The sequence below is a fragment of the Triticum urartu genome, unplaced genomic scaffold (genome assembly GCF_003073215.2).
Source record: "Triticum urartu cultivar G1812 unplaced genomic scaffold, Tu2.1 TuUngrouped_contig_5346, whole genome shotgun sequence".
NCBI classification, from domain to species: domain Eukaryota; kingdom Viridiplantae; phylum Streptophyta; class Magnoliopsida; order Poales; family Poaceae; genus Triticum; species Triticum urartu.
The window spans coordinates 1-7,769 of NW_024116015.1; the positions used below are offsets into that span (position 1 = coordinate 1).

Consider the following 7,769-nt stretch of genomic DNA (forward strand, 5'->3'; position numbering starts at 1 on the left):
ATGCTCCAAGCAAAACACATATCATGTGGTGAATAAATATAGCTCCAAGTAAAGTTACCGATAGAAGTAGATGAAAAGAGGGGATGCCTTCCGGGGCATCCCCAAGCTTTGGCTTTTAGGTGTCCTTAGATTATCTTGGGGGTGCCATGGGCATCCCCAAGCTTAGGCTCTTGCCACTCCTTGTTCCATAATCCATCAAATCTTTACCCAAAACTTGAAAACTTCACAACACAAAACTTAGAGTAGAAAATCTCATGAGCTCCGTTAGTGAAAGAAAACAAAAGACCACTTCAAGGTACCGTAATGAACTCATTCTTTATTTATACTAGTTGACCCGTTGCGCCAAATGGCGCAGAGACCCGCTGAAAACATGTTGTCGATGAAAATAGTTTCATGCTGCAAGAACCTTGAACTAAACCATAGTCTGGGAAAAGGGAAATTTTGCATAATATGAATGTGTTCAATCTGAAAAAATGGCCACTATGATGAGGTAGTAAAGTTGGCATGGTTATATTTTTTTTAGCAAGTTTGAAATGATGGTTATCATGATGAAAAATTTATGCATGCATATATTTCTTGGGATGATGAAAGAGTAAAGCTGGCTTGGCTATATTTTTTTAGCAAGTTTGAAAACATGCAGGATGATGAGAAAGCAAAGTTGGCTTGGTTGTATTTTTTAGCAAGTTTCAAAACACGGTTATCATGATGAAAAACTTGGGCATGCATATATTTCTTGGAAAAAAAGAGGGGGAAAGATAAGAAACCTAAGGAAAAAAGATATAATATAGCCGGTTTATCTTAAAGTAGTTGATTTATTTTAATAGCATAGAGTGAAAGCCAGAACAAAAAAATATTCGTTGGTATGAAAAATGAAGATAGAAGTGTTTTGAAATGTTGTCTCTCTCGATAAAAATCGGCTGTACCAATTACTGAGGCATATATGAATATAGTTGGTTTATTTTAATATAATTGGTTTACTTTAATAGCATAGAGTCAAAGATGAAACAAAAAAACAGCCGTTGTTATGAAAAATTAAAATAGAAGTGTATTGAAAAGGTTGTGTCTCTCAATTAAAAACGGTTGTGAGCCACAATTCCTTTCTAATGGAAGCAGGTAATGTAATCTATGAGATTGTAATAGTGGAAAGACCATTATCAATATTTTTATTATTCTTGTAACTATAAACAAGGAGACCACTACCATCTGAATTCATACATGCACCTGCCATAAAACCAGTATATTGCACAAACAACACTCGCAAATTGTCATAGGCTTTCTGTAACAATGTAACCACTGTAATTTCTTCAGCGATGACAAGAGCTGGTAGAATGATGGTTGCTTGCTTGGATTGCTGCACCAAAGATCGTTGAGGTCATAGTTAGTGAGGCAAGTAGCAGAAAAGAAGAGGAAATAAAAATTGAGAACAGCGGCATATTATTTAAGAAATGATATGTCATCTTACTTGTCCCGACATGAAGATATTATGCTAGCCACCAGTGGAATGACCTCTTTGGGAATACCTAGTCGTTTGTTCTGGAACCCAACTGCTCCAAAAACTTGCATTGGATTCAGCCCGCTTGAAAGTACAACCAACGTTGCTAATTCCCATAGGATTACTCACATAGGGGCAGAAGCTCTTTCTCTAACATGCAAGCAGAATGAACATAGGAATGTACGTATAATAAGTTTCTATAATATAAGCAGCTTGTTGTGTTACCACCTAGACAAAAGCACCTGAGTGGACGGGTCAAAACGCTGGATAGGGGCCACATCTAGCACACGCTTTTCACATATCATTTGAACTTTGGTGGATCCTGGATGAACGGCTTCTTGGAGACTGAATTCGGGTGGACTCCTAGATCTCCAGTATAGATATTAATCCAGAAAATTGTCCTATGGAAAATACAAAAATATAAGAACCATGAGCTGAAAGCATGCTTGTAATTAGAACAACAACCTACATGTAATCCGTCAGGGAGAATGATACTGCAAAAAGGTTAAATCTCTTTATACTGAAAACCGTGCAAAGGAGTGCCCCACTGTAATAATGTAAATTTCCTGGGATGTATATTTAATAGCTAAATTTTGTTCAAATATCTGGGAATATTAATCATAAAGCCGAAGAATGCATGAAACAGTAGACCAAATATATCTACCATAAGACACTGAAAAAGATATCATTTGGATCTATTTTGTCAACAAAATTGACATACACAATAACCATGACAATCCTGCACAAAGGATGGTATACACCAGAATACTTTCACTCATAAATTCTATCTAAAAGCTAAGGTTTATTCTTAGATGCAAATATACTATCAACTCATAAAGCTGAGATACCCCTTCGGACCAGATCACCTAAGTTGGCACTAATATCAACTTTTACTTTGCAATAATAAGAAGATCTTCATACTTTCCTCTGTCCCAAATCTAATAGGTTTACAACCCTGATATATGACATTGGCTACTGTCATGTTGCATTTAAAAAGAACAAGGAAAAAAGGCACAACAACCATGTTTTATTACCCAATTTCAGTAACCATAAACTCTGTGCCTAGCAGCAAAGATCTCATAAATGCACATACACATGATCACAAATTGTATCATCTAAATGCAAGAACAAAGTGGAGGAAAGAGAGAGGATGTAGAGGCAAACCTGAACTTCCTCGAGCACCTTGCTCCTGCTGCTCTAGTCGGAGACCCTCCCTCAACCGCCAATCACATCCGCAACCGCCGCTGAAATGTAATGAAGGCCTCCCATGAAAGGAAATTAATATCTATATATGAGAAATCAGATGAGAATATGCGGAGTAACCAATAGTCATTTTTAGCATCGCTATGATACTGGATAATGTTGGCCTCTGGCAGCACGATGCATCACAATCATATGTCGAGACACAAAGGTAAGTAGTAGATAATTTTATACCCCAGTGCAGACTATGCGTTCTTCCTGAATGGAACACAGAAAACCTGAATTGGAATTTTTAGAAGTTCTCTAAAACTACATGTCATCAATGAGTAAAGTATCCTATGCCTAGTACCTATGTACGTAACAAATTCACATCTCCATTGTCCAGAATTCAACAGCCATCAAAATATAAACAAACTTGAGAAGCATTGTACTGCCCCTTCTTACATAGACCATGCAAACTAACAAGGATGTCCCTTCAACCACATATAACACAAGCATAAAGCAAAGAATATTAAACTGCGACTTCAACTATAGATAACACAAGCACCATTGTGTTGTCTAGCATAAACAACATGGAGCCCGTAGCAGCAGCGTACGATCTGCGATTTACATTTATACTCAGTACTGTTAGCAAAACAAACCACCTTTCGTTTATTAAATCATGATTTTCTCACCATGAATCATAGTAAATTATATATACATAATTTTCAGTCATGGTTGGTTTCTGTGCCTAAAATAGGTATGTAAATTGGTGCATGGGTACAAATAGTGGCAAGTATCGCTCACGGATAACAATCTACTCAAACTGAATTGAAACCGGACAAATAATGCAACCAGACAACCAGGTATAAAACTGGCACATATGTGTACAGACAACTATTTCATTGGCCTTTCCTCGAATTTGTACCTATTCATCTGTGCTTATGTTTAAAGATCTAGCATCCATCCGCTGTAACATCAAGAAATTGCACATGTATCTTTCTCTCCACTCTTTTCACAAAATTGGTTGCTTTAAACATAAAAATTGTTGGCAATACATATATGATTATATTTTTTCCAAATAATTAACTCACATGTCAGCACAAAAAATATTCGTTGGTATGAAAAATGAAGATAGAAGTGTTTTGAAATGTTGTCTCTCTCGATAAAAATCGGCTGTACCAATTACTGAGGCATATATGAATATAGTTGGTTTATTTTAATATACTTGGTTTACTTTAATAGCATAGAGTCAAAGTTGCAACAAAAAAACAGCCGTTGTTATGAAAAATTAAAATAGAAGTGTATTGAAAAGGTTGTGTCTCTCAATAAAAAACAAGACTGAGAATAGTAAGGCGGATAAATTAAGAATGACAAGTAAACCAAGAGATGAAAAGATTGAAAACCACATATAGTCAAAAGACCGAAAACCACATGAGTAAAAAAGTACTTGTTTGGAAACTAAACCTGAAGTACTGAGACTAAAAACAAGACTATTTAATTAAATGAAAGTATGAAACTACTGAACTATTGAAATACCAAAAACATTGTCCAACTAAATCATGTAAAGACTAAAAACTGAAAAAAGCATAAATTAGCCTAACTAACAAAGTGGAAAAGTCTGATCTACGAAAGAGATAAACTATCAAGAATCATAGGGGTCTATTGAGATGGACTAAAATACTGGCAAATGATGCAAGCACAATGACTAAATAAAGGAACAAAAAACTGAAGGAACAAAGAGAAATGAACAAAAACTAAACATAATCAATCAACTGAATGTGACATGAGTGATTTAACTGATGGACAGAATGTACTGCTTACTCTACTACATAATGAACAAACACTGAACAACTTAAAGAAACATGATTGAAATGAAACTATGATTTTCCTAACGGGTGCAGGTATGCGACAAATGAAACGTGACTGCACCTAAATATCAAAACTACAAAAGAAAACATTAAACACTTAAAAGAATGACAGAGGATACATAGAAAATACGAAACACACCCGTGGAGATTACAAAAGTACTCAACAAAGAGAAACATAAAAACTAATTCCAGAGATCACACACACACAGAGTACTGTCTCTGTGGCGAAACATGTGCATCAGCGGAGAAACAATAGTCCAACATTTACACGCCTCGCGGGCTGCAAAAATGCAGGATGCAATTCAATGCTAATGCAAAAGTGTCAGGCAACATGCAATGCTGGAATTTGCGAATCATTATCTAACTAAGCAACTTCGAGCTAGACAGAAGAAACACATAATGGATGATGAGAAAACACTACCCACTACCACGCCTAACTCTCACATGAGTATGGTGGGACTCTCCTTATCAAGAGAATAGTCGTGTCGTCTAAATAGTGAGTTGCCTACCACAATTTGTATATATGCATTTGTACATGTGATATGCTAAACAAAACATCATAGAGTTAAAACCATTGAGCTGGTCCAGACATTAGCATTGCCAATAAAAATACTTTACCTACCATCAGATCACTTCATGTGGTTTGTGCGTTTAGTCCTGAGGCCATATCCATCTCCCCTCAACATACAAAAAGCAAAATATCTAACAAAAGGGAAAGCAACAAAAAAACTTCTCTATTTGGTTAAAATACTGAGCTAGGCAAGTTGAATAGTTAAGGCATTGCCATGTGTTCATTGTCAAATAATCAATGTTTTAGCGCACGATACACAATAACGAACTGCATGCATCTCATAGCTACATAGAGGAAATCCGGATCATGGCTGCTCAGTTCGAAGTGGATATTAACAAACAGAAAAAGGAGAAGTTATCACAGCATCTGTCAAGCTGCAACATTAGCTTGCTAATATTTATTAGGTATGCAACACATAACATACTTTAAGCCTCAAGCCATCAACAATTCCAGGTCCAGGAATTATATGAGCATCAATAATACCAAGTATATTGCTCTCATGTGTAGAATATTCATCTTGAAAGGAAAAAACTAAGCATACTGCGCGAATATGCAAATAGAATGGAAGGATAGGGAATAACACATTTCTCACCATTCATCTTGCATAATGAATGTGTTTTCAATGTCAGCAAACTTGCGGTTCTCGAAGATCAAAAGGTTGCGCTTCTCGAAGATCAAAAGGTTGCGCTTCTCAGCAATCTTCAAAAAGAGTTCATAAGATCCCATTATATAAAGGATGTTGAATTTGCATATTCAACAGTGAACAACTCTGGTAACTAAATAAAGCAGGCATCTACCCATAATCATAAGAGAATTACATCATGTACTTGCTAAACTGATCCTTCTCCTAGTAGTTGGCGTCCTCCCCCTCCATAAATATGGCAGAAATCATCCATCAATAGAGCTTAAAACAAGATGGAAGGTGAAAAAAGCTCGTCAAGTTGAACCCACAAGCATGGACGCTATACGATATTAGAAGAAAAAGCATGGAAAATGTCATAGCTAGTAGAGCAGGAGCATTGCTACTCAAACCTAAAAAAATTGAGGATTGCAACTCAGATCTAATAAAAAGTTCACATCATTGAAGTTCATATGAACATCAATTCACTGTAACTACCTTTCTGGGCGGGTCACCTCCCTCTCATGTAAACCGCAGCCACCGCCCAGCACCGCCGCCTTCCTCTTCTCTCCTGAGCACTTGCCACCGACCTCCGTGCCCTCGCCTCTCGCCTCCGGCCTCAGTGCGAACATCAATTCACTGTAACTACCTTTCTGGGCGGGTTGGTGGACGGAGCAGATGGCTTCGGTGGAATGAATTTGACAAATGAATCAACCTTCCTCTAGAAATAAGGAAGGAAGTTTCGTTCATTCATTTGAAAAACAGCAGCAGCAGTGTATGTAGCGTCTTGATCCATGGAAGAAGGTGGGGGAGCAGGAAGGGACCTTGTGCGTGGGGTAGTCGTGGCCGTGGTCGGGCTGGACGGCGTCTCCGAAGAGCTCGTCCATGGAAGGTAGGAAGGAGCTGCTGCAGGTCGCCTGCTGCTGCTACAGACTGAATCAAACAGAAAAAGAAATCAGGGGTCCGATTCGATCTGATGTGAGAGAGGAGCGTAGTCAGGGAAAGGGAGAGCTCACCGTTGCCTGTAGGCTGTAGGTCGCCAACCACCCTAAAAAAATCGTCCGTTGCCTCCAGACTCCTCCTCCTCTCCCTGCAATCGCTGCCAATCCTCACCTCTCTCATCTCCTCCCTCAAGTTGACTCCTCCCTCTTTGTCCACGCACCCAACGCCCAACACCCGTGCCCTCGCCCTCGCCTCCTGGAACAGCCATTGCCGCACCGTTGGCGCTCGGCCGCCCCGGGAGTAGCAGGCAGCGGCGATGATGAGCGGGGATGAGGGAGGGGCTGTGGGGGGGGGCTGGGGCCTGGGGAGACGGGGGATTGGGTGCGGAGCGCGTGGTGGGGATTGGGCAAAACGGCCTGCATGCGGAAACAGGCGACCCAGCCAACCAGCGTGCCACGCGAGCCAACCCGTCATTGGCCAGTGAAAAACGATCGTGAGGTGAAAATTAATTTAACCGCCGTGAAGATCCAACGGGTCATGCGTGTCCGAGAGTCAGATCCGACGGCCCACGAAGACCCAATCGGGGGAGCCTTCTGGAGGGGAGTTGGCTAGCCTCTTTTACCTTTTATATTGGTGTTAAATCTATAATATTTTAATTTCTCTATGGTTTATAAACTACTTTACTAGTCATAGATTCATCAAAATAAGCAAACAACACACGAAAAACAGAATCTGTCAAAAACAGAACAGTCTATAGTAATCTGTAGCTAGAACAAGATCTGGAACCCCAAAAATTCTAAAATAAATTGCTATACGTGAGTAATTTATCTATTAATCATCTGCAAAAAGAATTAACTAAATATCACTTTCCAAATAAAAATGGCAGCAGTTCTCGTGAGCGCTAAAGTTTCTGTTTTTTACAGCAAGATATTAAGACTTTCCCCAAGTCTTCCCAAACGGTTCTACTTGGCACAAACACTAATTAAACACAAAAAAACACAACCTAAACAGATGCTAGATAAATTATTTATTACTAAACAGGAGCAAAAATCAAGGAATAAAAATAAAATTGGGTTACCTCCCAACAAGCGCTAT

At 38.9% G+C, this 7,769-nt stretch overlaps 1 long non-coding RNA gene across 7 annotated transcripts; it reads right to left on the reverse strand.

Moving 5' to 3' along the window:
• Positions 1 to 1,137: 1,137 nt before the first annotated feature.
• Positions 1,138 to 7,017, reverse strand: LOC125529109. 7 transcript variants are annotated; one of them, XR_007292561.1, is made up of 8 exons: positions 6,749 to 7,017; positions 6,557 to 6,665; positions 6,231 to 6,453; positions 5,911 to 6,017; positions 5,706 to 5,812; positions 2,657 to 2,736; positions 1,463 to 1,893; positions 1,138 to 1,351 (listed from the first exon to the last, which is right to left on the reverse strand). It is a non-coding gene; the product is annotated as an uncharacterized LOC125529109 (long non-coding RNA). The 7 variants fall into 7 exon arrangements; XR_007292560.1 differs by having other exon boundaries at positions 2,657 to 2,777; XR_007292562.1 differs by having other exon boundaries at positions 5,165 to 5,812.
• Positions 7,018 to 7,769: the final 752 nt, after the last annotated feature.